The 9,933-nt window shown below is 41.0% G+C and overlaps 1 protein-coding gene and 1 long non-coding RNA gene across 2 annotated transcripts in view; both read right to left on the minus strand.

Moving 5' to 3' along the window:
• Positions 1-1,948, minus strand: part of SLC7A9 (solute carrier family 7 member 9) — a 27,900-nt gene extending 25,952 nt beyond the window's left edge. The window contains exon 1 of the mRNA XM_072422386.1: positions 1,738-1,948. The gene's annotated coding sequence lies outside the window, so the exon portion shown is untranslated. The remainder of the gene's footprint in view (positions 1-1,737) is intronic.
• Positions 1,949-3,151: 1,203 nt separating this feature from the next.
• LOC140338251 (uncharacterized) lies at positions 3,152-9,933 on the minus strand. The gene is made up of 4 exons (XR_011922214.1): positions 9,646-9,933; positions 7,822-7,886; positions 5,878-6,049; positions 3,152-3,382 (listed from the first exon to the last, which is right to left on the minus strand). It is a non-coding gene; the product is annotated as an uncharacterized lncRNA (long non-coding RNA).

Genomic DNA, 9,933 nt, shown 5'->3' on the forward strand with positions numbered 1-9,933 from the left:
GGAGAGGGAGAGAGGAGTGGGATAGGAGAGAGATGAGAAAGATAAGCGATTTGGTTGCTACAAATACAATTATCTTTTCACAGCTGATATAAATGGCATCACCACTCAGTGTACACATTGGGTCTGATTTAATAAAGCTCTCCAAGACTGGAGAAGATAGACTATCATAGGAGAACCTGGGTGATCCATCAAACCTGGTATAGATCTGGTCCAGGGTTGAAAATATTTGGCAACTAATAGCAAATGATTTTAAGAACTCCAATCTTACATTTATATATTTACAGAAATGTCACTTCCCTCAACATCACTCTAGATAAAATGTACAGAGTTGGCATAATAAACAAAATAACCAATACCAAATATCTTACAAGAGTGACATCATTACTCTCTAAATGCATTCTTTTCTGGTGGTGTGCTAAATTATTCAGACTTCCTACCTATGAAAACTCCCTGTGTACAATAATGTGTGTTGTATGTAACAAAATGTATGACCTTCTAAATGTCAGCGTGTTCTGGACAGGGAAATTATATTGCCATCCTTAAAATGTAACTTATACCATATAGCAGTGACATTATCACTTTATTAATTCCTTAGAGGAGTGACATCATTACTCCCCATGTACACCTTACAAAAGCTGCTTATGTTTCATGTAAATCCAAGTGTGATATCAGTAATATTAATAATAATAATATATACATCATATATATTATATATAATACACATATATACAACATGTGTACAATTCTGGCCAGAATGGTCCCCCCAACACACACATACACCTTATGTTTTAGGCTAGGGTGTTGTTAGTAACCGAGTGTCAGAATTACCTTGGTGTTGGTGATAAATGAATAATGGTGATACCCAGGTTCTGGTAGTATCTAGGTGTTGGTAGTGCCTGATTGCAAGAGGTATCCGAATGTTGTAAATATCTATGTCTTGTTGATATCTGGTTGTTGGAGGTTCAATTGCAACCAAATATTGGAGATAACAAGAATACCTGGGTATTAGAGGTACCTGAGTGTTGGAAGTACTTGGGTGTCTGTGGTGCCTGACAGTTGGTATAGCCTGGGTGTCAGTATGTCAGTGCTTGCACTATCCAAGAGAGCGTAGTACCAGAGTTTTGGTAGTCCCCGGGTGTTGGCAGTACCTGAGCACTGGTAGTATCTGGATGCCAGTAGCACATAAGTGTTGATAGTCTTTGTGTGTTGGAGGTACGTAGGTTCTGGTAGTATCTGAATGTCCGTGATTCTCCTATGTTGGTGGTACCAGAATCCTGGTAATATCTAGGTATCAATGACACCCCACTGAGTACTGGGTGTCAGTGGTACCTAGGTGCGGTAGTATGTGAATGTCAGTAGTTCTTATGTATAGGTGGCCCCACAATGCTGGTAATATCTAGGTATCAGTGGCACCCAGGGGTCTCCCCGGTGAGTATCTTGGTGTTGTTACTACTTGGTAGTATCTGAGGATTGTTGGTAATCCCTTGGTGTTGTTGGTATCTGAATGCTGGCAGCACCAAGGTGTTGTAGTATCCAGTGTTTGAGGGTATCTGGATGCTTGCAGTATCTGTGTTGTTTATGGGTCGGTGGTACCAGAACGCTGGTTATATCTTGGTGTCAGCGACACCCAAGTGCTGCCAGTATCTAGGTGTCCTGGGTACCTGAGTGTTGGTACTATCTGAGTGTCGGTGTGTCAGCTGTACCCAAACACTGGCAGTATATTGGTTTTGGTCTTACCTTGGTGTTGGTAATACTTGAATGCAGGTGGTATCTGGATGTCGATGGTTCCTGGATGTCGGTGTTACCTTGAGTACCACCTTTACCCAAGCACTGGTAGTATCTTGATTTTGTTGTTACCTGGGTGTTGGAGGTAGTCCCTGCTTGTCAATGTGCAGCTCCCAGTCCCGTGCTGATCTCTGTAGCTGATACTGGCAATCCCTAAGTGTTTTATAGAGCTCAGGTAATCTCATCAACCTGCAGGCAGCCAGAAGGATGGCAGATCAGAGGTCATTGTCAGTAATAATTAATCCTGCCCCTAATCACTGAGCAGGGAGACTTCTCCCCACTGCTTCTGACACTCCGCCTGGATTAACATCTACCATTGTGTCACTCTACAGCCCAGCCCCAGTTAGTGCCCCAACAATGGACGCCTGGCAGGCCATACAAAGTCTCCTTGTTCTGCAGAACCTACACACAGTGCTGACAGGATAATCATGATAACAGAGCAGCTGGACGGGAACTGCTGCCACTTCCTAAGAGGAAGAACTTAGCCAGCACCTTTGATGATAAAATACCTCAGCTGGCACTTTTATATTACTTACTGAACTGCATCCCGAGAAATGTGAACCTTCCTGTATGAACCGGGACCGAGTCGGTACAGAACTCAGCCCAAAAGACCAGCCCTCCCACATTGTCTCCTATCATACACAACAGCTTGAAACATAGCTGTGCTGTCTGGGGTTGCCATATTTTGTGACCCTGCCTCCATCTTTTACTGTCAGGAGCAGCCCTTTGTGACCCTGTCTGCATCGTAAAAAGTCTGGAATAATCAGCGCCAACATATTACACAGCGCTGTACAGTCCGTAGTTATGTCAATAGTTGTACCTCAAAGGGGCTCACAATCTAATGTCCCTACCTCAGTCATATGTAATTATTATAATCTAAGAGAAACTTGGGGGGAGACAATTACCCTTACTGCATGTTTTTGGAATGTGGAGGAAACCCACACAAACATGGGGAGAACCTGCAAACTCCATGCAGATAACGTCCTGGCTGAAATTCGAACCTGGGACCCAGCACTGCAAAGGCCGGAGTGCTACCTCTGAGCCACCATGCTGCCCAAACCAGTGGAGGAACTGCATGCAATAAATGCAAACTACCAAAGATAATTGTTATCAGCACAAAGGACCCCCTCTGGGTTTCATTGCCACCTGTGACCCTACCGGGAAAAATTGCCCTACGTTACTCCTGATGACATCTGCACCCTGCAATTATTTTATGTAACAGTGAAGTAGAGCCGCAGGAAATTATCCACTCACAAGTTTTCTGGCAGTATCAACAGGTATTCTTTTTTTAACCGATCAAGCAATCATAACAAAAAAACACTTTCAATGGTGCATTCAACAGAGCAAAAGATAGAAGTTCATTGTCAGTGTTTACATACACCTTGGGTCAGTGATTATGAAAGAGCTCCATGATGACAATCAGATAGATGCGAGGTATGATCCATGCAAGGTTTGCTCAGGACTTATCTGATCATTCGCTACAATGCACAAAGGGATAAATGGGGATGGGTTGCACATACATTTTACAATGCTGGTTATTTGGGCATATGGGTATATTATCCACATGAACAATCAGATGATGAATTATCTGTTAGTCCTAGAAGAAAAAAATTGGTGTACTTAAGGAAATATTGCTCTGCAATGGAGGGTCATCAAAGTTTATTATCTATATGTATTATCTATATATAAATATATATTTTATACACACTCATTTGTCTTGCCGCTGTTTATTAGATCTCTGCACCCTTCAAGAATCTACACAGGGTGCTTCAGATGCCCGGTCCCCTGCCAGCTACTGTGCTATCATTACTTCATCCTGCAGTGACCTAACAGCTAGCAATTCGCTTCCACCACTCCCAGGTAAAGAGCATTAAACCCAAATACCAAAATTGTGCAAAAAGCTCCCTCTTGACTCATAAGGGCTGGTTCAAAAGGGGAGCAGTAGTTCCTAGACCGATCTGGACTCCTTACCAACTGCTTGGAATTTGCAACCCATATGCCTATTTCTAATAAAATGTTTGAAGATTTGGCAGTGGGCAGCACTTAACTGCCCCCAACTCATTTCCCATAGATGGCTGCAGGTGTGAACTCACCCTAATACAGTTAGATGGAAAATGTATTCTAACCAATCATCACCAGCCATTCATTTGTTCCTGGATTGGAAATGAAGTAGATGTGTTGGTAAATGTAATTTTGAAGTACTAAATTTTAGAACATGGCCAGTTCAGAAGGGCAGAATGTTGCACAAGAGTGTGCAGCATTTTGGGGCATTTAGCTGATCCCCTCCTGATTGGGAAATAGATTTTAGCAGTTGGTCATGTAAAATCAGCAGCAAATTTGCTTTTGTTTTCCCAGCCTTATAGGGTGACAATGCTCTCTCACCAACTCGCTATGGGAACTTAAGCCAATTGTGCTTTTATTCTGACACAGTCAGTGCCCCCTTTAGCACCCAAAACCAGGACTTTGAAGTATAACTTTGGTTGTGCTTAGTTTTCAATTAGGGACAACATGGGAAGTCAAATGACCTAATGATAGCAGTGACCGTTGATCCAGGGAACAGCCGATCGTGTCATAGAATCAGGAAGGAATTTTTTTCCCCTGTTGAAGCAAATTGTACCAGGGCTGTTTTTTTGCCTTCCTCTGGACCAGCTATGTCCATAGGGTTTTATATTTAGGATATATTTATTTTTCTAGTGGTTGAACTTGATGGATTTGATGGTCTTTTTTTCAACCTGACCTACTATGTAACTATGTAATGTTTTTTGAGGTTTGGGAGAAACCAGAGTGAACAGGGGAAACCCACATGAGCACTGCAACTCCTTGCATAGTGTCCTTGCCAGGATTCGAGCTGAGGAGCCAGTGCTACAGGGGTCCGAGTGTTACCCACTGAGCCACTAGTGTTAGGCCTATACCTAGCATTTTTTATTCTGCCCAGAGTAACACTTATAATTGCATCCAAATTGTAATTGCATCCAAAGCTAAAGCTTCTTCGGCCAATGTCTATTTCCCATTGCAGCATTTATCCTGTGCAATTTTCACTCCGTCACTGAATTCTGAACTGAATTCTGCAGTTTCCACCAGAAAAACTTGCACGGTGCAGTTATGCATCACAAAATTCCACTTATGCCCCCAACCCCTAGCAGAAGCATATTGAACAACCTGCTCAATCTGGCCAAAATGGGAATTCTTTCACAAACTGGATTTTTTGTTGTCCTAGATTTATCAGTTCAATGATTCATTGTCACCTTCCCTGGACTCCCAGCTCATACAGGGCAGGCATTATAAGCCACTGGAACCTTTTTCTGTCCATAGGCTTATGACACATAGCTGGTAACGACATATTATGGGGAGTGCAGGTTATTGCGTTCGGTACATAGACTTTGACAGTGGAAATTACTGGATTATATATAAACCAGCCAAACGCAAAGTATTCAGGTTATCGCTTGTAAATATTCCGCTTTAGATAACACAGTAATAGCTTACACAGTTTCTCCACTCATTAAACGCGTGTAATGACCCATTACAGGACAGGTGGATGGGAAGATTGGGTGTCACTAACCTAAACCTGCCCGCTGGAAGACAGAGGACTACTTTTAAAGAGAACCACTCACATCTAAGCCTATAAAAATTTTTAGAGCTCAGCTACTAGCTATTTTTTTTAATTGGCTCGTTATAAGCTTTGTAATTAAAAAACAAGGCTTGTTGCTTTATGTTTTCCTGATTACTTCTATTTACCTCTTTTAAGGCACTATGACACTTCCAGATCTCCTCCAGTCTCCTTCCTGTCCTTAGGGTGGAATAAGACCCTGTACTAAATGATTTTATGAACCCACCTCTCCAGAGGGCATCACCATGGGGCCCCGCACTTACTGTGCCATTTTCTACATCATTACGAACTACCCAGAACATTACATGATTGACCTGAAGATTTCATAAAAAGGAGCTTGTGAAAGCAAAAATATCCCTTTTGGGGCATTAGAGTTTTAGGAAGGCAGGGCTGGTGGTTCCAATTTTTTTCTGGCTATTCTTTTTTAACAACTCCCCATGAGGTTTGCAAATAATAAAAAAAAAAAGTCTCCCTGAAATACTCACCTCTACTAGGGCACAGTGTCCTAGATAATTTGTTTCCACCACTAGAAGTCTTCAGGCTTTAGGGTTGAAGGACATCCAGTGACATATAGTGAATATAGGGGGTCATGAGTGAACCTGCCCCTTCTGCGCCCTTCACCCAAGGTAGAGCTGTTTTTGCATTATTGAAGGCTGCCTAAAAGAGGAAGAAAAACCCAGAGTATTACCTAGAATAACAAAAAAAAAAGAAGTGCAAAAGCAAAAAAATAAGTTGGGTGGGATGGGCCTTAGAGTTTTGGAGGGACAGGAGGCTCCATTGTACTGAATGTTGGCAAAGTAACTTAGGGAGCTTCCATGATGACACAATTAATTAATAGAACAATTATATGGGAACAAAACTGGGTCACAATTTTCGAAGAACTGTTGAATCATCTAAAAGGCATTGTATGACCCCGAAGGTATTTGGGAACATGGTCTGGGTGTGAGACATTTAGGAGAACTTGTTTGCATTGATCCAGCAAGGGAACCGATATCTTCCAGCAATACAATAGTCTATAAAATCCACCAGTGAACAAGAAACACTTTGGAAAGAGCTTCAGATAGAAGCTGCCTGAAACACAGCAAGACTGTAGAAAGATTGCACTCTGTACTGACCAATTTATGACGCATTGACCCTGACTTAATTCCTCCAGATAATAAAAACATTTTTATGGATGTCCCAAGCATGCAAGAATCCCTGCATTATGGCCCCGATTCATCATTAACTAATATGAGGTCGTGTTGTGAAGCTAGTAACCTAGCTATTTGGGTTGAAAAAGAAATAAAAGAGAGAGTGTAGCAAGTTCAACCAAATTATCATGCAAATCCCAACTATAGTTACATAGTTAGTTAGCTCGACATAAGTCCATCAAGTTCATTACTAAGGAAATAAACATATCGCAGATAAAACCCTATAGACATAGTCATTATTATTATACAGCATTTATATAGCACCGACATCTTACGCAGCGCTGCACATAGTCATGTCACTAGCTGTCCCTCAAAGGGGCCCATAATCTGATGTCCCTACCATAGTCATATGTCTAACACAATATAAGGTCAATTTTTTTGGGAGAAGCCAATTAATCTAACTGAATGTTTATGGAATGTGGGAGTAAACTAAAGTACCCAGAGGAAACCTACACAAATACGAGGAGAACTTGCAAACTCCATGCAGATTGTGACCTAGCCAAGATTTGAACCTAGGACTGGTTCTGCAAAGGTCAGAGTGCTATCCTCCGAGCCACCCTGCTGCTCCAGAGGAAGGCAAACATGTTTGAATTTGCTCCAATAAAGGAAAAAAATTCCTTCCTGATCCCGTGAGGCAATCGGATGTTCCTTGGATCAACAGTCTCTGTTATCTTTACCTTAAATCCCTAATCCCCAGGTATATTCTGTGCTTCTAAAAATCATCCAGCGTTTTTATAAAGCAATCTATAGAATTTGCTGAAATTACTTCCTGAGGGAGCCGATTCCACATTTTCACAGACCTTACAGTGAAGAATCCCTTCCTTACCTGGAGCCTAAACTTCTTTTCTTCCAGACACAAGGAGCGTCCCCTTGTCCTTTGTAATGAACTTATAGTGAATAAATGGGAAGTGATGAACCATTTATACAGTATACTATCAACTGGAATTTCCGGGGTCAGCCACAAATTGCACAGGTAGCAGGATTTATATGACCGGCATCTCAGTACAGGAAATAGATGACGACACTGCATGATATCCGGACAAGGATGGTATTGTCAGGGGCAGAACTGCAATCCCTGTGAGGGGTAATACATGCTTGGAAGTTTTACATTTGCTCCTGTTGCAATTAACCTAAAAAATACATTTGATGTTGGACATCATCACAGTAATGCAAAGTTAAAGAAAAAAAGCAAGCTGTGTTTTTAAATATACTTTTATATTTCAGTTTCAGAAGTCTTACCTACAAAGACCTTTACCAAAAAGATGCACAATACCCTGGAAGAGCGTTGTTAATCCTTTGCATTCCTATAAAAAAGGCAAAACAAAGTTTATATGTAACATGTATATCACTAATGTGTCTTGCGTGTATATCCCCATGGTCACGCTTATGTAAAAAAAAAAGAAAAAAGAATGGATCTGTCTGTAATTTTGACTTGCTTGTAGCATTACATGAACCTTGACCTAGGTTTTCATTATCATGCAGCACATGTAGATAATGCTAATTATGCCAGCAACTAATGTGGATCCGCTCATATACAAAGATAACATTAAAGGAGTTGAAAAACAAAGAAGTGTAAAGTGTATCAAAAGCCAAAAAGTCCAAAGGTAGCAAAAAATGAATGAAAATACAGAAAGCCAGCATGTATCATGGATTATTATTTGTTTGATGTATTTATAAAATGATTGAGCCCTGATGGAGGGAAATGTAGTCCCTGATGCATGTTGGTGATTAGGAAACCTATCTGGACTAAAATTATTATCATTTATATAGAACCATCATCAGGAGAGGATATGGAAGCCACATTACTGAACTAATTTGCCTGGATGTTTTATGAGTTACAGTCACATATCTGAAACAAGCATGGAGGTAAGTGTGGCCATTAGCTGAACGCCTGAGCTGCATCTCCATTCTGGGTCAGTGATTTAGAAGGTATTGAAAGCCAAGGGTCCAAACACCAAGCAAGCTGTATGTTATAGAACCAGGTCAGCAATGGCACCCCACATCACCTCCAAGTGACAGGTCCACTTTAAGGCCATTTAAAAGTAAATAGACTGCCATTACACCGCTCACCTGCATGAAGAGGTGTGAACGGACGCCTAATGTTTATCTGATCTTTTGCAAATTCTATTTTGGCCGCTTCTACGTGACAAGTTTTAATAAAAATGTTGGAAAGAACAGTGGAGAGTAAAATGCTTAACTGACACATGGAAATAGTTAACTTGACCTTTGAACATTTTTTTTTATATCTAGGTCAGATTGAAATGGTTAAAATACCAGCAAGCTAACGATTTCCAGGCTTTATAAATTTCCTGGTGACTATTGATGTGCAGGTTGTGACACGCCCCCTTGTGGCAAAGATAGGAACATCCTTACTTGCAAATAAGAAAAGTTGTGCTTGCCATAACTTTAAACCCGGCAGTCACGTTTTTACTCAGAATAAGAAAGCAAAAGATAAAAAGGAGAAATTCATTCTTAGCTGGTTGTTGCAGGAACAGGTGTCCTCATTGGAAGATTAACCCTAACTTCTCTTTACAGGTTATAAAGCTGAACCTTGCTTATAAAGACATTAGGTCCGATTTAATAAATCTCTCCAAGCCTGGAGAAGATACACTTTCATCAGTGAAGCTGGGTGATCCAACAACCCAGAAATGGATCTGTATCGAAAACTTTTGCTAACAAATAGCAAATGACTTTGAAGAAATCCATTCCAGGTTTGCTGGATCACCCAGCTTCACTGATGAAAGTGCATCTTCTCCAGCCTTGGAGAGCTTTAACAAATCAGGCCCATATAGTCTTTACCAGGGATGTTAGCTGCATTTGCAAAAATGCATGAACACTGCCCTGCATTGCATTCTGCAGCCCATTCATGCCCAACACAAAGAAAAGCAGTGCATGCTGCATTTGTTAAAGGGCACAGCAATGTGTGATGTGGCGCATTGCGATGGTAAGGTTTAGGATGTAAAAAACAAATGACAACCCAGTGCACCAAAGCATGGACTGTGTGCTGCATTATTGCACAGTTTTTTTGTTGAAGCAACACACAAGTGGTAACTTAGTTCTTACCTTGCTCCTAATTTTCTCTGAAGGCTACGGAATCCCTTCTCTCTGTGTTATGGAGAAGTACAAGGAAAGGTGTTTGTTTTCTCCACCTTAATAAGTGTTGTCACGCTAGACCAGGAAGTGGTGTAATCTAAATTAAAAACACACACAAGGCCTCTACATCAAAGAGCTGGCAAGCTGCAATATGTAACATTTTTCTTTTTGTTCTTAGGTTTAGATACAACTTAACATGACGTATGTTTATAGCGCCAACATATACGCATAGTCATGTCACTAGCTGTCCCTCAAAGG

Source organism: Pyxicephalus adspersus, chromosome 9 (genome assembly GCF_032062135.1).
Source record: "Pyxicephalus adspersus chromosome 9, UCB_Pads_2.0, whole genome shotgun sequence".
Taxonomy (NCBI): Eukaryota; Metazoa; Chordata; class Amphibia; order Anura; family Pyxicephalidae; genus Pyxicephalus; species Pyxicephalus adspersus.